The sequence below is a fragment of the Leptonotus elevatus genome, chromosome 6 (genome assembly GCF_054856555.1).
Source record: "Leptonotus elevatus isolate MCC_2025b chromosome 6, RoL_Lele_1.0, whole genome shotgun sequence".
NCBI lineage: Eukaryota > Metazoa > Chordata > Actinopteri > Syngnathiformes > Syngnathidae > Leptonotus > Leptonotus elevatus.
The window spans coordinates 9,098,259-9,121,755 of record NC_141244.1 but is presented as its reverse complement, the minus strand read 5'-3'; the positions used below and the strand labels follow the sequence as shown (position 1 = coordinate 9,121,755).

The 23,497-nt window shown below is 38.8% G+C and overlaps 1 protein-coding gene across 3 annotated transcripts in view; it reads left to right on the top strand.

The window, feature by feature from the left end:
• The first annotated feature begins 5,980 nt into the window (after positions 1–5,980).
• The window catches only part of ncalda (neurocalcin delta a), a 29,647-nt gene continuing 12,130 nt past the window's right edge, over positions 5,981–23,497 (top strand). For all 3 annotated transcript variants that reach the window (XM_086078430.1, XM_086078428.1, XM_086078429.1), the window contains exon 1: positions 5,981–6,288. The gene's annotated coding sequence lies outside the window, so the exon portion shown is untranslated. The remainder of the gene's footprint in view (positions 6,289–23,497) is intronic.

The following is a 23,497-nucleotide window of genomic DNA, read 5'->3' as shown; positions in this document are numbered from 1 at the left end:
CTGAAGGTTGCATGTTCTCTACGTTCCTGCGTGGGTTTTCTCCGGGTACTCCAGTTTCCTCCCACTTTCTGAAAAAATATGCATGGTATGTTATTTAAAAACTGAATTGTCCCTAGGTTTTTTGTCTGTGTGTGCCCTGCGATTGGCTGGCAACCAGTTCAGGGTATACCCCATCTACTTCCTGAAGACAGCTGGGATAGGCTCCAGCATTCCCAGGATTCTTGTGAGGACACACAGTGTACTTATGGTTTGGACTTCTGTTAATTTAATCCAGTGGTTTTATAACATTTATAAATTAGTAACTGAGAATAATTTAGTTGCTGTAACAGAAAGCTTATAAGTAACTATGTATAAATTATTTTTTTGCTGTAATCAAACCATTCAAGTTCTGCAAAACTTTAACTTTTGAGTTGATCAACTCAAAAAAAGTGAGGCAACCGATTACCTCACTTTTTTTTTTAGTTCTGATAATTTATTCGGGTTAACAGTGTGGGCAAGAGATGCCATTGACTGGAGATTATATTTCTTTTTTGTATTAAATTTTTGAATTATATTTTATATCAGTTTTTCACTTTCATTTATATATATATATATATATATATATATATATATATATATATATATATATATATATATATATATATATATTTATTATATGTGTGTGTGTGTGCTTATTATTTTCATTATGAAGGGCAGGCAATGTGTAATAAATGGATGGGAGAGGCTCTTTCTGTATGTTCTGAGCTTCTGTTTTCCTTCTGGCATCAGAATAATGCTAGCTGAAGGAGTTATGTCATACATTGTTGCCACAGTTGCCTTGAAAAAGTAACTTGGTTACTTTACTTTTTTTAAGTTAGATTACAAGTTACTTCAATAATTACATTAAAAATATGGCCACAAACTCACTTAACATAAAATTGACAGCTGGTTTTGCCAATACAGTACTTAATTAGAAGTGTATTTTTAACAGTCACATTTAAGAATAAAGATTATTTTTAATTTAAAAATACAAACTTTTTTGACTTAACTAATAATTTTTTATTATTTTTATTTAAAAAATAGGTTTAATTGGTTTCACTTAAAGCCCTTCTAATTTACTTTGCAACCTTCAATTCAAATTTTCATAAATCTTCTGATGAAACATTGACTTACAGCTAGATTAATTAAACCTTTGTCATGGCCTGAGGGGGTCTCTTTCATTTTTACTGGCACTAAACAACTCTGAGGTGGATGGTGTGAACTCTATCACACACAAAAAAATACAAACGTGCAGAACGCTTTACGACATACGTCTTTTCCCCAGTCGTTCCAGACGGAAGTCGAGTCAAACGTCTACCTGCGAAGATTTTTGTCTGATGAGTCAATAATAATAATAATAATAATAAGCCTACCTGGATAAAAGCACAGTACAGGATTTCACTCGCTGGCGTAGGGACTCGGCTCTTTTTGGTAGGTAGCTTTCCATGCTCAAATCAAAATTATTATGCTAATGTTAGCTATCGGAAAATTGTGCGGTAGCAATAAATAGCCTTCAGCTTGATAGTTGGCCCTTTCATACTGACCCGACCAGCCACGCAACACTCAAAAGTTGTTGTGTTCCTTCTTGTTTACGAGTGCTTATGAATGCATGCGGGAAGGGAGGGAAGGGGAGCGCATGTGTAGACAATAAAGAAGGTAGAAAATAGCCACTGGAAACAGTGTAATTCAGTCTAACTGCGGGCGCCTGAGAAATTCGGATTTCACAATGCTATGCGCTGGTCCTCATGGGAAATGTGGTCCTCATTCAAGGGAAAACAATACCGCTTTTGTCCATATAGTGCCGCCATAATCATTGAAAACTGAATCTTGCTTTGCATTGCTTTAACATAAACCAGGTACTTGTTTTTATTAAAATAATAAATAATCCGTTTTTTTAGACTTCACTTAACATAAATATTTTTTAAAGCATTTATAATGTATGTTGTTTATAAATACTGTATAATGATTACAGGGTCTTTCTCTTTAAGCTTGAATGTGCTGAGATCCTTATGTTGTTGTTGTTGTTTTAATTTGAAATACTAGAAGGTGTTTGAAGCTAGATAACACTTTGTCAACAGCACAGAGTGTGCAATGTACCGTAATATTTTCTTTGGCTGACACAAACTCAAAATGACTGGATTTCCAGCTTGAAAACGTGCCTATCTCTCCTTCGACCTACCACTAAACGTTAGGCAAGCCCCTTCTCTGTCCATTTTTAAAAATGGTCTTATAACACAGCATGAAACTATTTGCGATTGTATGACTAATTTTTAATCCATGTACAGCACTTCGTTTTTGGCGATGGTTCTTTAGTACTATGTTTTGTGCTGAATTATTAGTTTTGTTCCAAGTCCACGCATAATAGGGAACCAAGTGATTAAAAAACATGTGATTCTTATTCAAGTGCTTTCAAATGTTACAAGTGCCAGTGAGAGTTTTGTGAGCTGCTTGCCAACATTATTAAATGTTCTGCAGTAATCAAATGTGTCTTTGTAAAGAAGTAACTATAGTCAAATAACTCCACATGGGGAAGTAACGTCTTAAATGAGTAAGGCATTACTTTCAAGCATGTTTCACTGTGTGGATGGAGTCCTATGAGTTTTTTCTTCCGGTCATAAATTAGTTGAGAATTAATCAACAGCACCCCCAGTGGTTGCAGTCAAGTGGTGCGCTCCATTTTGTTACCAGTAATCAATTACACAAAGTCAGAATTCTTATTGACGATTGCTACATTTTTTGCTTGCCAGGCCCATTTTTAGCATGCAGTAGGAAGCCTCCTTGGCTGATAACCAAACCCTGAACAGTGAACACCCACATCCTTGCAAAATTTCTTATGATGGTATCATGGCAGAAGTTGTTGGGCAGTTTTCACATTTTTAGCTAGGACACAGTGAGCGATTATTTAGCAGTGCTACCACACAGCAAGAAGGTTCAAGGTTCAAAAAGGTCTTCATGTGTGGATGCTACTTTTACTAATACTGTTTGTTAAAGCTGTGAAAACAGAAGTCAACCTGGTCACCAAGATAACATTTTTGAAAACCAAAAGTAACAGCGCACGACAACACACTTATATTTTACATGATTGAATAAATATTTCATATTTATGATCTGGTTTTATTTGAACATGCAGGTTTTACTTTTCACTTCCCACCTTACAATCTTACATAAACGCAGCCAATAATAAAGTTCTTTATGCCTAAAAAATGTTGAATTACAGTCAAGGTTTCACACTTGATGACGTTTTTTTCCCCACTGAGCTGATTTCAGTTGCATGCAGACAATATGTTGTTGTTCCTTAGGCGTGTGTTTCTAACAAAGACGCCGTGTGAGACTGTTTCCGTTTCAAAGGAACCACTAAATGATTTGCTTTGGAGAGAGAAGTTGTTTTCTCTTCCGCCCAGGCTGTTGCTTCCTGAATTTTCAGCAGAGAGGAATTCCCTCTTGTGCCTGTTACCTACTCTCCTTCCGAATGCAGGCGTACGCACGCACGCACGCACGCACGCACTTGTCTTTGTATCGTCGTGGGGACATCTCATTTACGTGATGCATTTCCGAGCCCCTTCCCCTAACCCCAACCATCATAACCTAATTCAAACCTAAACTCTAAAACCAAGTCTTGACCCTCAAAAAGAGGTCTGAACTTTTGGGGACCACCAAAATGTCCCCACAACTTCAAGTCGGTCCCCACAATGGTAGTTAAACCTGGAAAAACACGTGTGTGTGGGCCCCACAATGTAGCAAAGACAAGGCACACGCCCGCACACGCAGGCACGCACTCACGCGCACACAAGCACACACTCACACACACAGAGGCAGGCAGGAAACATTTAGTTATACATTTTATTTATTGATGCATTCATTACATTAAGTTACATTGGTACAGAAAATGTACAATTGGAAACACATTACAGATTTTCAGCAATAATAGATTTGCATTCAAAACAGACATGGAAGGTTTATACTTGCTTTATTGTCATTCAATGCACAAATTCAACAACATTATCCTACCTTTTACCACACAGTAGCAAATGAATGGAATATGGAGGATTAGGTGCATTGGGGAAAAAAAGTGGCCTGTAAGATTGTAAAAAGGTGAGTCCAAATCTTTATACTTGTACGTAATAGCTATTGTTTCAGGACATTGGGAATGCTGTACTGCACATTATGTTGTAACTCCCAGATTAACACCTTAGCTGTTCAAAATGGGTACTCCTGCAAGCTTCTGGCCAATAGCTTTCAGACTGGATTGGGGTTTGAATTGAGCACCTTCTATCTGAGGATGTGACGTCATGCACGCAGTGTGTATGTAAAGAAGTGAGTGTGCAGTTTCATTTTACGGCCACACGTAGCAGTAGAGATTTGAAATTCAATTACCTGCATTGAACACCTTTAATGTCTAAAATATATAGAAAACAAAATAATAAAAATACCAGTTATGAATGTGTTTATGTTCTAATTGCAATCCTTGGAGTGGTAAGAAGTCTTCTCTCCCCCCACCACAGCCGTTGGTCGATGCACAGCTCCTACCGCCCACTCCCTTGACCACAACCCCCACATAAAGCCCCTGCACCCTGTCTTTGTAGCACCCATAAAGCCCTGCTCCTACGCCCAAAAAATGTCAAGCGTGACCACATTTTCTCTGGTCTTGTACATCTACTGGCTTCAACCTGAAATTAGTGCCATCTGATTGACACCTGTTTGCAGAGATTTTGCTTGTATTTTCAACACGGCCTTTTCAGTATCATGAATTTAGGGGCTGTTGGTTTTCTATGGCTCTCACTGGTAAATATTTACCATGTAATAAAATAATTTCTTACAACATGAGTGATTGATTGATTTGATTAGTCATGTTGGACTGCTATTATTTCCAACACAACAAATTACACACAAATTGTGTGGGATGTCACATTTAAATGCACTCATGCTCCTACAATTATTATTATTAATTGTTTTTTTGCACATACTATATGTATAACTGTTGAGAATGTTACAATCATGAAAACTTCCAATTTTAGGATGCTAAAATGTTCTGTGCTTTCTTTCCTTGATGTCCGCTCACAAGTGTGTCACAGAAGTAGAATGTCCTCACATGATACAAGCATCTTAAATCCCAGATTTTTCTCTCTCAAGAATTCATCCACAGACTTCAGTCACTTTTAACTTCATCCTCCTTTTGGTGCCTTTTACCCATGACTCTATTTTAGCATTGAGCAGGACACTTGGCAGTCATGCAATTTATCTGAGCTGCAGGTTCATTTCAATGTTTCACTGTCCGTTCTCTCTGCCCTGCGTGGCATTCCATCTCATGTCTTTTTGCATGAGTCTTTCACACAGTTTCTCAGTGGGAGGTAGTGTTCACATGGCTGACCTGCCCCCTCCCTCCCTTCGCCACATTCGGTTGACCAGCAGATGCTATTCAGATGAATAGCGTCAGACAAAGCTTTTTTTTTTTGAGTGGAGGATGGGATAATGATATGTTTTAGTGGTCTCGTCGTGTATTATAAATAGAATTTGGGGGATGTAATGCACTCTATTTCTTTATATTACTCTATTGGGTATTTTACCTTTTGAGAAGTTACTGCGTTCTACATTTCCTGCTCTACATTATGTGTTACGGATGTTTTTTAATTGATGATGCATTGCATTAAACCCTTGAGTCAAAAGAGTGGCATGGATAAGAGCTTTAATAACAGAAATGGTAATTTTCGGGTTATTATGTGTTCATAGGGACAGTTTAATATGTTTTGTTTTGGAATCTGAATACATAAAATGCCATTTTAATACCCTTTTTTATTCACGTCTTCTTATCTAACTCCACTCAGTGCGTGTATGTGTTGACCTATTGAAATCATTTCAGAGCAGTGTCCCTGTTGCCATGGCAATGCAGGCTTCTGCGTCTCTTTTCTCTCAGTGTTTCCCCTCCCATTGCGTTTCCCCTCCACTCCAGAGTGAGGTCATGTGACTGTGCTGACGTCAAGGCTGGAGAGGCAGGCAAGAGAAAGAGAGTGAGCTCGATCGCGTGTATGCGTGTACATGTGCGTACGTGTGCGCGTGTGTGTGTGTGAGTGTTTTTTAAACAAACCCTCTTGCTTCAACGAGGAGTCTCTGGAAGTCTGCGTGTCCGTTTTTCGTTTAGTCCACGTTCTTAAATCTCTTTTTGTTTCCCCGTTACTATTCTCGCCTGTTGCTTCCTCTTCACCCTCCGCAAACTTTGGTGTACATTGTTGGGTGATGGACTGCTAAACAACTTGTACATCGCTACAAAGTGAGGTAAGCGCCATCTGCATTTGTATGATGCATTTTTTGGAGTGAGCAGTGGTTGCTTCTGGAAGCACAGCTGAACACTCGAAAGGTTTCTGCTTTTTGTTGCATAGCAAGAAGATTCCTATACTTGTTCAGCGGGGGAGACAATGAATGCATTAAGTGACTGTAATCCATGTTAGCCTGCTTTTGGTCAATTGGAGACAATGATGTTATGAAATACCTAGTGATGATAAAAGATTTTAGATCAATCTCTGATTACAAGACAAGTTGCTTTCTGTCTCAGCAAACACGGCGTATCTTTTTTCAAAGCCGCTGCAGGAAGTTGGGGGGGGGGGTATGCGAAGGCGAGTGTGATCATTACGGGGGCTGAGAGTGTTATGTGCTCTCTTGCCACGAGTGATGGGCTGCGCCACATGGCTTTTCCTCTCCAAGCATTCTAATGTTAGTGGCAGTCGTGGGCCGGAGCTGCTTCTTCTGCCTGCCAGGAGGGGGGCTCAGCAGCTGCCACCTGCCCCCCTTGGAGAGAATGGGAAAGCAAAGCATGAGCGGCATGGAGTGCATGTTTCATAATCGTCATGTCAATTAGAATATTTCACATTTCAAAGGCAACTAATAGGGGAAGAGTTCCCCTGAATTTGTCTTGCTCGCTTAAGAACCCCTCCTCCCTCTTTTACAAGACCCTCACTGGCTCACACACAAACCCACCCGTTTCGCTGCACGCCTTAAACAAAAGCATGCCGGCCTACATTTTGCCCAGAGAAGGCGGAAAGAAAAGATAAACATTGACAACTTGTGGTTGCAATCTTCTTATAAAACTCCCCTCACTCGTTTCTTTGCTTCTTCATCTTCTGAGAGACTTTTTTTTTTTTTAATCTCTTTCTCTCCACCCCCCTCCATCTTCATGAGCCCAGACCATGCAGCAGGTTGTGTCATGTTGAAGGTTTACGTTTATTTTTACATTCCCCCTATTAGAGGAGATTTATGGCTTGTAATTGGATGGGTTTGTCCCATAGTAGCCACTTGACTACAAGTGTTTTTATCACTTAATTGCAGTTAGCAAGTTGTTCAGAATCACCGATTCCTGCCAATATTTTCACCAAGACAATGGACTGAGTACATGCTTTTATTTAAACTACTTAACTGCAGTAAAGGAGTTTGCTTTAAATAATATATATATATATTTATATATATATATATATGTGTGTGTGTGTGTGTATTGTGTTCAAGAATAGAAAGAGCTGTTCTCCTGAACAGACCACCACCACAGACAGATAGCATACTGTAGCTTTATCAGACATCCTGCACCCTTCTGCAACAAGTGTGTATGTGTATGTGCGTGCGTGTGTGCATGAGTATGATGTAATTTGTGCTAACTTATGTAAACGCAAAATCCAGTTAATGACAATTTTCCTCATTCTTATGTTTAGTCACAGAAAATAAGTCAGTATAGAAATGTTAAAACATATACTTGCCTTTTTAATTAAATTCTCCAAAATTATATCCATCCATCTGTCCATTTTCTGTACCGCTTACTTTAATGCTAAAATATGTTATTGTTGAAAATAATAATAATAATACAGAAAAGTCAAGCACGTAGTTATTTCCTGACTACTTGGCTTCCTGAATATAATTTTTTTTGTTGAAAAAAATTTAATAATTTCTGACTTCATTTTTCTCTATACAGTAATTGTAAACAAATATAGTCAAGATGGCAGCACCCCGCAGCGGCTTCTCGAGCTCCCAGGATTAAGCTCTTATGCAATGACATCAGAGACGTTTTTAGCGCCATCTCAATGCTAATACTGCGTGTGTATAGTATAGCTGGGATGAGTTACAGTATAATAATTAGGAGAGAGTTCAATGACAACTATTCAGACTGCAGCTGCGTTGCTCGCGCAAACAAAATTGGGGTAAACGTGTCGGTAGGCTAACTCAGCTAAAGGCTAACAAACCACCTATACCCAGAGATGGGTATTCCGTCAGTACTGACGGACCTCTCAGTTCGTCACTGATGGATGAATGACGGACTGACAGAATGCCCACATTTGTCCTAAAATAGTCTTGATGAAGTGATGACGAAAGCGTGGTTAAAATAAAATGACGGACTAATGATTACAGTTTGGTTCGGCTTGCAAAAATGCTGGACGATGACGAAAGGGTCCCCAGGGTGCTGACAAATGATAAATAGTAGGGGTGTTAGAAAAAATCGATTCGGCCGGCAATATATCGCGATATTGCAGCGCGCAATTCTCAAATCGATTCGATATGCGGCCGAATTGATTTTTAAACATCAATATTTTATGGAAATATTCAACAAAATGTTTTACTTAGAGTTAGGATTCACACATTAAGCATGGAAGAATGTTATATTAATGGAACATTAATGGAATTTTGATTTCAGTGCTGTTCAAACATGAAACAGACTGCAACCTGTTTGTTAAATGCAGTGGCTCAGTTATAAGGCTGAATTTTCAGATAAATAAATAAATTTTCATACAAATATTACAGTGTACATGTAGAAGTTTACTGATTAGTATTTTCTAAATTTGAGTTTAAAAAAAATCGCAACAATCAATTTTTAGATTAGTATTGGGATTAATCGGTATCGAATTGAATCGTGACCTAGGAATCGTGATACGAATCAAATTGCCAGGTACTAGGCAATCCACACCCCTAATAAATGTTGTAAATTGCCCACCTCTGCCTATACCATCACTCTTCCTAGCCAACATTCGCTCACTAGATAATATAATGGACTTACTTCACCTGAGGTTATGTGGTTCCAGCGAGATGAGGAATTATTCTGCTCTTTGTTTGACGGAAACGTGGCCACAGGACAACATGCCTAGCTCACCCTTCAAGATTGATGGTATACAGCTGTTTCTTGTCGACTGTGATGCCTGCTCGGGGAAGAAACATCGGGGTGGAGGCTTAACAAGAGGTTGCTACACAAACAGTGGACCTGCCTCGCGAGTTCACAACTGTGTGAATGGCTATCAGTCAGTAGTCCTCACTCCAATTGTCACAAAGTGCTTTGAGAAGCTAGTCATGGTGCAGATAAAAAAAAACCATCAATATTGTGGACCCTTCGCCTTGGGGAATAAACGCTCCACTGATAATGGCCATCTCATCAGTGGTCTACACAGCACTCGCCCATCTGTATTTCTCTTCTGCCTTCAACACCATCACCCCACAGAACCTGGTGCAAAAGCTGAATTTTCTTGGGCTGAGTCTATCACTGGGGATCTGGGTCCTGGAATTTCTGACCAACGGCCCACAGACTGTCAGGATCCACAACGCCATGTCCTCCTAGTGAAATTTTTATATGACACAGCGGTACTTAACAAGGACAGAGTACAGAGAGAAGGTGGAACATCTGGTGGACTTGTGCAAAGATGACAAACTTTGCAATAATTTGAATAAGATCATGGAGATAGTTGTGGACTTCTGGCGGAACAAACACCCTGCACACACCCTCTTCCATCAAATTACGTTTTTTTGTTGGGGTAAGCCAACCAAAAAAACAAACAACCAAAAAGCTCACTATCAGTTTTTCCAAGAATTTTTGGGCTTTGATTGTTTTTTTCCCCCCTACGCATTTATAAAGGCCATCAATTATAAGTGGATTCTTGTTGTTCTTTTGTCGGCCCAGTCCATTTCCCCTGTGAATACGGAAAGTCTACTATGTGGAAACTAAACTAAAAGGAAGTGAATGACAGCCTCAGTGACACATGACGTAGCATTATGCAAATCTGCAATATTTACTGCAAATACGGGTTGGGTGCTACACTTTTTGTAGTTGAACTTCTGAAATTATATCAAGAAAAACACCACAAGTTCATCTGAACTCCTTAAGGTATCTAATAACATCCCGTTTTGTACTTAGGAGGGTTCATGTAACGCTAGTGGAAACTAACTTGAAGGCAGTTTATGTAACCAGTGATTTATGACCACAGTCAGGAAGAAAGTGATGGAAAGAAAATGTGTGAGAAAGAAAACAGATAAGAGAACAGACCAATACTCCATACTACAAAATAGATTAACCACTGTTGGTATTGTGTAAAAACAAAACAAAAAAAACACTCAAGACTTTAATGACAAAGGTTTAATATGAAGGTGATTTGAGTCCTAACTGAAACTCTATGCTGCAATGTGTTAGTGATAAATGTACATTCAGGTGTAGTAGTATGATTCACTTAAAAAAATAAATAAAAAATTATGTAAGAAAAGTACACGTGGGGTCAAAAGTGTCTTTACTCATCTGGAATGGCCACTCCGTTATGTCAGAAATTTAAAAAAATTATTATATAAAAAAAATACTCGTACTTAAGAATCCAGTATTGATCAACCAGCATCCCTCATATTAAGACTATTTGCAGTGCATTTCACAAATGTCAAAACGTACTTGTTTGCCATTGTGTGAGTTACTTAATGTAGCTCTTTGTTAACCACACAATTCAACACAATTCCCCGACCTTTCGTAGTTTCCTTCCTTTGTCACCAAGGCCATCTTTTCTTTAAGCACTTTTGGAGCTCCATGTAGCCACTGGGGCATTATACTGTATATGTGGGTTGCCAAATACTAAATTATTATTCTACCTTTTAGAGACAAGAACTACTAGGTGTAGTTGCATCACAAGCTTGCAGTGTTGCTCAACTTCTGTGCTTTTACATATCAACTCCTTGGATGTCAGTTCAAATCCATTTTCACAAATAAATGGACATGAGCTGGAATTTGCTTGCTTGACGTAAGAGAATAATGAATGTGTTGATTCCTGAAAATGTAACTCTTTACTGGGATGAAAGGGATTCTAAAGAAGGGAAAATGCCATTTATTATCAGGACGTTGAAAATGTTCATCACCTTTGCCTGAATATGTTGCCTGGTCAAAGAATTGAAACTTAATGCTGATCAGTGTCTCTACTACGCCTTATGATGACAGACACACAGGCCCCAAATGAAGATTTTTTTTTACCACTTGGAAATGATTCAGTTCACTTCTACGGTGAAGAGGCCCATTTTATCACATTGTGTCTCTCCGCTTTAAAATTTCTGCCTGGAAACTATAATTAATTATTATAATTTGTGACACCCGGAACCATTCTTTGGCCACTTTTGTGTTTACCACACAGACAAGATGTTCGACTTTGGCACAATACTTCAAAATTAAATCTATACCAAAGGTTTTAGTAACCGGTTAGATTCGATTTAGAATTGATAGGATAATTGATTATAAAAGGATTCGTTAGTGACCGCCGTATACTGAAACCTTCAAAACGTTTGCAGTGTTTAGAAACTATGCATCCAACACTTGTTATAAAGCCAATGTCATTCTTTAAGTCAAAGGAAATAGGCTAAAAATATGACTTAAATAAGTTATCAAGTATAATTATTTTAATTTTGGGCCTTCATTATTTTTATGTATTATTAACTAATTTCTATTTGACCTGCTCTGTTGTTGAAGTGTGCATCCGTTTTTGATCAAATTGAATCGCTACACATTTTCGTGTTAACAGCTTTTACTTGAGCATTGAGACTTTAAATTTGGTTTGTTCCACGAATTGTTAGCCTGTTTGCTATCTTGTTGAACGTGAAGGTTCATATACAAATCGTGATGAATGTTACCGTGAAAATCACAATTGTAAAATGTAATTTATTTGACAAGGCTTTAGCTTGTTGTTAACCTGTAAGTGGATTTGATTCAGTCACGTAGCAAGCCAGAATTACATCAATTTAACCAATAATGTACAATTTTATATATTTTACAAAAATAAATTGACCAGAAGGTCAAAAAGGTTAAGAACCCCTGGTCTAAATCAAGGCCTCGATTTCAGGAAATGTGCCGCGCAAGAATAATGAGAATATAGCTAGAGCTGATGCATTCGCTAAAAACTTTCTTGGAAAATACATTCAGTTTTTCAAGATTAACAATTCTTTTATAAGGTCTACAAATTACATTTCATCTCTATGTATATAAGTCGATGGTTCATGCCCAGGACCTCCACAGCTGTTGAGTTTGCCATCTGTTTACTGTATTTAGGTTCAAATTTGGTAGCAATCAAAATAAAGACCGATGTAAAGGTCAACTTTGAAGCACCCGTAGAAACATCCAGATTGACCCCAAATGGACAGCTCCAAGCTAAAATGGCCATCTTTGCAGAAGGTTCTTGAGAACTTCTTGAGACCCTATCGCGTCATGCATGTGCCCTAATTAAACAAGTATTCCTCAGAGCATAAGTTCTCAACCCTCGAGTACCCCTATCCAGCCTGTTTTCCATGTCTCCCACAGCCAACACAGGTGTTTCAAACGATCAGCTAATCAGCAAGCTCTGCATGAAGCCTGGTAATGATCCTCAGCTGTGTTAGATGTAGGATACATGGAAGACAGGCTGGATAGGGGTACTTGAGAACCAGTACCTCAGAGCACTGTTGTACGTGTTCACTTTTTCTGCTCTTTGACATGTAATCTATAATTGCATACAGAGTGACATGTTTATGATGGATGCAAAGGACAGCTGGCCTGCCGCAGACTCTTTGTCACTTTGCAATTGGGTTCTTTATAAAGGGGGTCATGGCTCATTTAACTGAAATCCCATTTCAAGTGGGTGCAGACTGCTCAAAGGGGTCGCCTGCAGCTAAAAGATTCCATGCAGGGTGTCACACATTGACATGGCTCATTTCTAAAGGATAACCCTTTCTGGCCTATAGGCTCTCATGCATTTGCAGGACCTATGGGAAGCAGATGTTCTATTTTTAACCACAGACTGGAATTCCCACACACTGAAATGTCATGCTGGATGCAAGAGAGTGATAAAAAGGAAGATAGTGTCTGTTTTGCTACATTCTGGACTATATTTGAAAGTGATACCATTTAGTCAGCTGACCTTGTTCCTGTTGTTAATATAAATCGTTCAAATCACCATCTCATAATCAAAAAAATTAAATTGTAACTCGACAATTTTACCCAGGAATTTAATCTAGAGTGAAGTATGATTAAAGGTAATCAGCCATTTTTCTCATGGCCATATGATATGAGCCATCTTTTAGTTCGAGGGTAACATCATAACTAACTTTGTAATACTTCACATTCCTCTACTCTTGATCCCATTTTCTATCGACCACAATACCATATCTGGTTGCAGGGTTGGTCAGTCAGTCATTCAGTCAGTAGGATTTTATAAAAAATGTTGGCCTTATTATTTATCCTCCATTTTAGTTCAATTCCATTTTATCTAGGTATAACCCTGCTTGACAACAAAAATGAAAAGTAACAGGTCACTTGAGGTCAAGAACCATGTTTCCCATGTTGTACATTAACCGCACATGCACAAGCACTTTGAAACAACTTCATCAAGTATGTGTCGCTTATCAGAAGCAAATGCTGTTAGCTTATGCTAACGTGTGCTTCGACGAAAAAGTCAATATAACCTTGCTTACCTTTTGGCATTGATAGTGTTTCAGCATTCTGCGCCCACATTGCAAATGAATGGCACTTGAATGGCCGCCACTGATTATTTTAATCATACACCCCCCCCCCCAAACTCCCCCGTTCATTATGACAGGTGGTGCAACTATTGTTTTATACTAAGTATTCTATTTTAGCTTCCTCCCACATTTCAAAACATGTACGTTAGCATAGCATCATTAATTTGTCTAGAATGTGTAGTATGTGGATCGTGCAGTGCATCCTATGCCCCAGATGATGTTAGATGTGTGCCACTATGGTGTATTTTGCACTGGGAAACTCACATCTGTTGATATCGCAGCCTCAGCTGTAGCTGGAATTTAAGGATATTTCCATCAGGCTCGGGCAGTTTAGATTGCGCTCATTAGAAAGTGTCTTATAGGCTATCTCTAATATAATCGTTGATTATATTGATTTACCATTTAATGTACTATTATTATGACCTTATTTTATAATAAATGTCTGCTTTTGCACATCCGTAGACTGTGTTAAGATGTTAATCACTATGTGGTTAGCACACAAAAGCTCATAATGCTAAGTCAAGCTGTCTGTATTTTCAGAAATACTTTATTAAAAACCTTTCAGACACGACCTAGTTCCTCTGAGTCATCCTGTCTCCTGACCTCCCCTGATGGGACTTCCGTTCTATTGGTTATTTTCCGTGATGCTATATCCTGTTTCTATATTTTTCTGCACAGGAAGCAAGGCGAGCTCTGGTCCATCCCTGGGGGCGTACTTAATGAGAGCCATCTCTAAGCTCAGGCTTTGCCTCCAGATTGCTTTCACTGTCTGCCGCAAGCCATACTATTTCAGTTATGAGTGTACACTTGCTATGGTTGTTCTTAGTTAAGTCTCTGACTTTCAATTTTGCACACTACTGATTGTTATGTCTATGAGCAGGTGTTAAGGGCACTCTCAAATAATGGTACCAGGCACGCTTGACATAATAAGTTGTGTTCAGCACTTCCCTGGCAACGCAGTTGGTGGCGGTCAGCCTGACCGCAGCATGAGTTCTAATGCATACGCACATGCCCGGTCACCCAAACCGAAAACCAAAATAACCCAAATGTAGCAAATATTAGTGCACTTTAATTGTGTATATATATATAATAGTGTATGCTTAATTCTGGATTGGAGAAAAAGTAAACTTGTTTTTCAAATTAATTGATGATGTATTTTGTATATTCATGGGAAAGGAACAGTTCTAATAAGTGGGTCGCAATTTGCTAATGCAAAGTTTACCAAGAGCAAGTCTTTCTTCAGAAAGTGTTTGCTAGTTTGACAGCTGTTTAATTAACAGAGAACAAGCAGTCGGATATATCTTTGTGTTTCTTTGTGTAACGAAGGGAGTGCATCAGGGGTCAGTTCTGGAGCCTTTACTTTTTACTGTGTACGTCAATAACATTGACCAGAAAACTGTGCAATGCAAAGCTTCAGTTATTTGCTGATGACACAGCTTTGTACTGCACCCATTTTCCCAATTACATCTGGTTTTTAATTACATCCAGAAGAAATTTTATGATTCAAAATGTGTGCTAGATGCAGGGTGCAGACTAAACTAAAAAGCATGTTCTAAATGCCACAGCTGACCATATGTTACAGGTATATAGGCCTTCTGGTTGACAAATTTCTCTCATTCTTCATATACAGCACTTGGTTAAAAAAAGAAAAATCAAGGGATTTTATTTCAGAATCAAATCCTGCCTTTCTTTTGAATAACAAAAGAAGCTGGTCACTTTTATGTCAGTGTTGGATTATGGTGATGTTTTCATACGTGCGTGGCAGCACATTATCTTCGTAATTGTTCATCTGTAACTTTCTTAATTGTCCCGTTGACCAGAACACACTTGGAAACAAAAAAAACAAAAAAACAAGCGCATGGAAAATTTCATAACAATCGTAATAAGGATTTCAAACTGATGGACCAACCACATTATAGTTTATGAAGGCCTCAAGATTTGGTTGAAATATACAGCAACTTGGACCCCCCCAAATGTTGTATCATTCCAAGCAGTGACCGAAATGTTTGTCAGGCCCGATTGTCCTGTCAGGTTGACCAGGGCCACAAAGACATGGACAGCAAACTCATCACTAGCATTATTGGGAATGCAAAGCAGCGAGGAAGCTGAGCCGATGCTCATAATGCTCCAAAATTGTTGTCGAGTGTGACTCAGCCGAGTGGGTGTTGAATACCTCGATTCACACCCTTTTTTCTTTCCTATTACATACATTTGTGCAGAAAATACAAATACCACACATCTTTTTTAGTATTGTTTTGCATCATCTTTAGCACTTTAATATTTGTAGTGGTGACAAAATTGACTTTTGTCGACTTGCTGGTTCCCTCTGTTTTCCTGAATCAATGAGGCTTGATCGCCTCCTCTTCCTTTTGCAAGGTCTGTTACTATGGCAACCCAATGAAGGAGGGACAAAATTTAAAGGTATGTTCACCCTCTGTCCAGCTATTGCCAGGCCACCAGAGCACATGTGAATAAAACATCATTGTCCAAGTCTTGGTGAACAGATGCAAACCCCGCAGTATAGAATTATTAGCATTTTTTTTTTCAAGGAAATTGTATTTCTTCTTATTATTTTTTTCACGTGGTGGGCAGAAAAGTGAGACAGCCAGAATTATGTCTGACAAAAATGTCACAATTTAGAATTTGTCTTTACGGCTCTTGTTTTTATGGATGTGCGTCATTCTGCTGTCTTTCATGGCTCTGCACTCACATTAGATTAGAGATGTGTATTAGATCACAGCAAAAGAAACATGTACTGTATATAACATTTATAGATAGATGATAGAGAGAATAGAACACTTGTACAACCCCCTTGGCATGTGTGGACGAATAAGCATGCCTCTGTAAACTTACAAAAATAAATAATAATAAATAAAGGACCGGATCTCATAAAAATGTATACTTAGTAGGACTTCCTCTGTCCGTATCACAAAATGGCAAACAAACATAAAAATGTATACAATGAACCCCCATTTATCGTGTGGGATATGTTACAGACCTATCTGTTCCGTTCCGTTCCGTCTTCAATTCCGCTTATCCGGGGTCGGGTCGCGGGGGCAGCAGCTTTAGCAGGGGAGCCCAGACTTCCCTCTCCCCAGCCAGACCTATCTGTGATATGTGAAAATATGTGCTACAGAGAGACCATATAAAAATAAAAATAAAAGCTATTATTAATAACCGATTTGAACGGGAAGATCAGTTTTGATTTAAAAGATGAGAGTGCACTGAATTGAATCTAATCGAATCATTCCACTACAAAATATATCAAGATATGTATTGAATCATCTTTTATTGGAGTGATATAAGCCTTTGCGCTTAAGCTCCGAATTGACTTTATGACTCATAATATATCAATAACGTTTGATCTTAAATTAGGGCTGGACCGCAGTCAATTTCACAACAATGACAAGCTCACTCCACAATCCACATTATCCTTCAATGTTTACATTTGTCACCAATTAATTTGCCATCAGTTGTCCACATTATCAACATGTAACAGTTTGACTCAATTTGCTGGCTTGTTTGATGAGCATTAGAGATAGACCGATACAGATTATTACTAGTCAAGGAGACCGATAACCGATATTTGGAGCGATATTCATTTTCACTCAAAGAAAATATTGATATAAATATTGTCAAAATGTAACTCCATCTCTTAACTTTGTTGATTTTTTTTAACCACAAAACGTTTAAGATTTGCAAACTATTGCTTTTTTTAATCTTAGTCAAAACACATTTTCAGGGACCTCCCAGGTTCATTAGCATGTTTTAAAAAGTTCAATAAAACTTAAACTAGTAAATAGTAACCATATCTTATGGTTAAAAGTAGCACAGAGATTTAACAAAATGTTAAAAAGGGAATTTGTTTTAACTGTAAGTGTGTGTAGGGGAGGTAAATTAGAAGTGGGCTATATTCCTCTATACTATAAAAACCCGTAAAAACATTTGCTTAAAAATCCGCAATATAGGTGTGGTGCGAAAGCTGAAATGTGATATAGCAGGGCTTCACTGTCTGTGCATTCAGCCAGAATGGTTATGTGATGTGGGCAATATGTTGCTATGGTAACTGCTCTTTTTTTTATGCTTCTTAAGAGAGCGTACATTGCAGTAAAGGGGCTAAAGTGTACGGAATAGATGTGAGAAAAAAAGAGTAGCATTGAGATTTTAGAATGGTTTGTGTTCAAGAGGCCTTATGGTGTTATATTCGCATTTCACTATATTCTTAATATTGTTTTGGAGGTGTGTTTGGTTGTATTGTTTTTTCGTCCCATGTGTAAATGACGCATCTGTGACTTCATTACAGTGGAATAGTAAACTAAAATTGTAATTGTCTTTTATGGGGTGCTGGTCGACCTCCTATTTCTTTGGATTTAATAAATAAATAAATCAGTGATAAGAATGTCATTATATCTTGCGATTGAAACGTTAGTAGTCGACCCCACAGTCTGGACTTTTCCATTTCACCATCACTGGAATTAGCTTTGCCTTGTTGATGATTTCATGCAGGCTGAACTGTGCTCAAGTGAGGTGAAGTCAAGTTAAACCGAGTGTGAAACATTTCTTTAATTCGCGTTCGGTTTGACTGTAGTATTATTCAACATCATGCATGCTTACAGTTTAACCTCCATATTTGTGTTATTTTAGTGTGAATCCGGTAATTGAACATTTTTCCAATTATTGTACTATGACGCTAACATCCTCAGCCAACAGTAAACACTACTAATTGTATTCATGCACTACCATCATTTTCACATCCTTAAATGATCAGCTTCATCGGTGAATGTGCGAATGTGAGCAGTTAGGTCATGCTATCTTCCTTCTTTTCTTACAGTCTAACTCGCAGTTGGAATGGTAATCCATTCGGTTTACGTTTTGATTTGAAGCATCGTGATTGATTTAACAGGTACGTTTCTGTTAGCAAGTATTTGTCAAATAAATAAAAGTGTCCTGTTCTGATCTACTACCCATACTTTATCAGCGCTGCGATGACATCACATTTTCCCCTGTAACATTGGAAGCTATTTCACCAACAAAAACATGACCATGTTTGGCTGCTTAGCATGCACTTTGACAAATAGTAAAATTCCCTTTTGATGTTGCTTCCGAGAAGGACTAACAAATGTGTTTGGCAAATATGCAACTATCTCTGGGTGCATTGGCTTGGATTTTATGTGTAATTTGTTTCTGAATTAAGATCACAATAAAGCTACATGCAATTCTATTAATGCAACTTGTCACTCAGGTTCACAAATTGGGAGAAATATTCCAAGTGAAAGTTAGTGTTTCACTAGATGGCGATAAACTCTTCCGAAAATTTAAACACTTCAATGTTCTTTGGTAGCCATACTTTCCTCACTGTTGTGCATGAACATTCGGTGTCTGCCTTTTACAAACAGAAAGCTTGTCCCGCACAGTTCATCACACAATCTCCAGTTCCCTATTCTTCAAATGGGCGTCTCTTACTGTGAGTCAACATCAGGAAATGGTGCAAAAGGGCTAGCTCAAATGTGCCAGGAATCCTTCGCTGTCACATTTGTAACCCTTGTAGTGGCTGATCATGCTAGTGACCCCGTGTGAAACTATGCTGCGGACTGGCGCCAACAATTTATTTTGTCCCATTGCCTCAATACCACAGCTACTGTGGCATTCTATACTGAGGTGGATAGAGTAGCCGCAAATTTTACACCAAGTAAAAAGCACTGTTGCTTTTGAATTATATGACTCAAGTTAAAGGAAGATGTTGGCTCGCCAGGCAGAGATTAGTGTTTTTCTTTTTATATTAAACATTGACGGACAAATTCACACACACGCGTAACAGTTCTGCCAATTTCAATTTTTCTATTTTTTACCTCACTTTAGTCCAGAACTCCAGGTTACAGCTTGCCTTTAACCCGAATCGGCTGGCGTAGGCTAGGGAAAAGGGTAAGCAAGTGTAGAAAATGGATGGAGAGACCTGTCTGCAAAGTAAATAAAAGTTTTTTCCTGATGATGGACAATTTGGATTCTTGAACAAATGATTCCAAATTAATTACCGGTAATCTCAATGGGAACATCTTTTTTTGACCATTTATACAATGTAACAGGACACAACCCAGGAGTGTATTTAGGCTCATATCAAGATGAAAGTAGCTTCTGGAAGACTTGTTTGGATTATATAGAGCCAATTAAATCTCTCTTTTTCCTGCATCAAACAGCTGGTCTGTAAGGTACACAGACTCAACCTCCCTAACAAAACAGTGGAGCGGGTGCTTTCCAACACTCCCTATATGATAAGCAAAACATTTCAGCATGCAGCTCACTTGAAAGAGTTACCCTACTCTTACAAAAGAGTTTATTTTCATCGTATAGTTTTAAGGTCAATACTATATTGTATACAAGTCTAATAGTCTTTGGGCGTATCTCAGTAAGTTGTCATTAACTCATTCATTGCCATTGACGGCTATAGAAATCAAAAATTAATTTTAACTATTTCTATTAGTTTAAATTTTTTCCCACTTTTGTATGTGTTTAGTATAAAAACCTAGATTTTTTTTTAATTGTCAAATTTTATATCTGTTCTAAATGTACATTTTTTTCTAGGTTTTCATACTCTTGTTAACAAAAGTGGAAAAAATGTTAAACTAATAGAAATAGTTAAAATTAATTTTGGATGTCTATAGCCGTCAACGGCAGTGAATGAGTTAAAGACCTTACTCACTTACTACCCAGAGAGCAAAATACTTTCTCTGTAAATGCCAATGTGGTAACATAGTATGTCTGCAAGGCATTAGAGCGGTTGATCTTTCCATATTTATGTCATAAAGCAAGATAGTCATTATTCATTTCAATTTGTAAAAAAAAATGTACAGCATATCAATGGCTGCTAATAAATGTAAATGTTTCACATTATTCTGAACACATCACTGCAAACTGCATGACTAAAATCTATCCAATTAAAAATTGGCATGACATACAATACGTACTTCTGTCGCATTTTTTGAAATAGTCTCGCTAATTGTTGTAATCCTCAGTGGTGTTTGTTGCGTTTAAATACAATTTTCTTCTCTCTGATTTTCTCATCTAAGCCTAAGCCTCCATGTACAGTCGTGATCAAAAGTTTACATACACTTGTAAAGAACATAATGTCATGGCTCTAATCTAATCTATAACTCAGATTTTTCACTGATAGACTAATTGGAATGGATACTTTATTGTCACAAAAAAAGCATCCATCCATCCATTTACTACCGCTTATCTGGGGTTGGGTCGCGGGGGCAGCAGCTTTAGGAGGGAAGCCCAGACTTCCCTGTCCCCAGCCACTTCAACCAGCTCCTCCGGCAGGATCCCAAGGCGTTCCCAGGCCAGCCGAGAGACATAGTCTCTCCAGCGTGTCCTGGGTCGTCCCCGGGGCCTCCCGCCGGTGGGGCATGCCCGGAACACCTCTCCAGGGAGGCGTCCACAAGGCATCCGAACCAGATGCCCGAGCCACCTCAACTGGCGGCTCTCCACGCAGAGGAGCAGCAGCTCGACCCTGAGTCCCTCCCGGATGACCGAGCTTCTCACCCTATCTCTAAGGGAGAGCCCGGACGCCCTGCGGAGGAAACTCATTTCGGCCGCTTGTATCCGGGATCTTGTTCTTTCGGTCGCGACCCACAGCTCGTGACCATAGGTGAGGGTAGGAACGTAGATCGACCGGTAAATCGAGAGCTACGCCTTTTGGCTCAGAAGGAGCTGAGTCACAAAAAAACATTCATGAAATGTTGTTCTTTTATGATTTTATTTGGGGTTAACAGAAAAAGTGACCAAATCTGCTTCAATTTTGGTAACTTAGAAAATTTGTCAACGAAATAAGCTTCATACCATTGCCGCTTAACTTCTTCTGTGTGATTTTGAGTGCCTGCAACTTCTCTGAGGCCATTGTAATAGTATCTGAAATCTGAAAACGCAAATCATTGACTTGAATAAGTGAGCAAAGTTGCGTGAAGCCATTTCAAAACAGCTGCAGGTCCCAAGACCAACAGTGCAAGCAATTGTTTGCAAGTATAAAGTGCATGGCACTGCTTATCACTGCCATGATCAGGAAGAAAATGCAAGCTATCACTTGCTGCTGAGAGAAAATTGGTCAAGAGGCTGAAGAGTCAACCGAGGACCACCAAAAAGCTGCTAAGATCTGCCAAGAATTAGAAGCTGCTGTAATACATCTGTCAGTGTCCACAGTCAAGCGTGTTTTGCATCGCCATGGACTGGGAGGTTGCCGTGCAAGAAGGAAGCTCTTGCTCCAAAAGCAGCAACTGAAGATTGCTGCTGATCAGATGGGCAAAGATAAGACCTTCTGGAGGAAAGTTCTGTGGTCAGACGAAACAAAAAATCAGCTGTTTGGCCACAATGCCCTACAATAAGTTTGGAGCAGAAAAGGAGAGTCCTTAACCCCAACAACACCATGCCTATCATCAAGCACGGCGTTGGTAGTATTATGCTGTGGGGCTGTTTTGCTGCCCATAGAACTGGTGCTTTACACAGAGTAAATGGGATATTGAAGAAGGAGGATTCACTTTTTGTTTCTTCTTCTTCTTCTCAAAAATCATCACCTCAAAGTTTGAGTTTTGGACACTGTTTGGTGTTCCAACAGCCCAATGACCCAAACTAAAAGAAGTCCCTGTCAGCAAGCCAACAAATTTTACTGAACTGCACCAAATCTGTCAAGAGGAGTGGTCAAAGATTCAACCAGAATCTTGTGGATGGCTACCAAAAGCGCCTAATTGAAGTAAACATGGCCAAGAGACATGTAACCAAAAATTAGCATTTTTCACCCAACAGATTTGCTCACTTTTTCTGTTAACCCTGAATAAAGTCATAAAAGAAGAAAAAATCATGAATCATTTTTGTGACAAGAAAGTATCCGTTCCAATTACTCTATCAGAGAAAAATCTGAGTTATAGAAATAACTGGAAGCTCGGGAGAGCCATGCCATTATGTTGTTCACAAGTGTATGAAAACTTCTGATCACAAATGTAAACCCAAGATTAGTGCAGTGTTTCCCACAGATTTAAAATCTACTTGGGTGAGTGGACTCGGGCGGTGGGGATGGGAGGCGGGTTGGACGGGGGGTGGGTCTCAGTTCTGTTACTACGTCTCCTCTAGCCTCACGATCCACAAGGGAGTGACGGCGAACTAACGTTACATGCGGTATATCCTGTCGCGACACGTTGGTTTTCTTTTTAAATATATTTTTAATCCATTTTCTTGAAAACTTCTTGGGTGGTGGCCAATTTACTCGGGTGGCCCGCCCAAGTATTAACATGGTGTGGGAAACACTGTAGTGTGTGTCAAGAGATTTTATAGACTGTTTAAGCTCATGTTGGGCATATGGTGCTAAGTGTACTCTGTACACAAAACTAGTTGCCAAGTAATGTGCCGTTGGTTTGCAAATTAAAAATAAAAAAGGACAGGCGTGATATCTTTCCTGTTAAATGTTAAGTTTTGTTTTTTTTAAGCATGCAGTTGGCTTGGCAGTACTTCACTAAAGCTACTTAAGGATACTGTTCATTTGCTATACATACAATCAAATCATCTTGAATCAAAAATTGTTCCTAATCGAAAATCGATTCTGAATCGAATCACATACCCAAAAATCGGAATTGAATCGAATCATGAGACATTCAAAGATTCCCATCCCTAATACATATAGACACATACAGTGCATGTGATTGGTTCAATTCTCCTGTTCCATTTAGTCATCTCTTTGACCGGA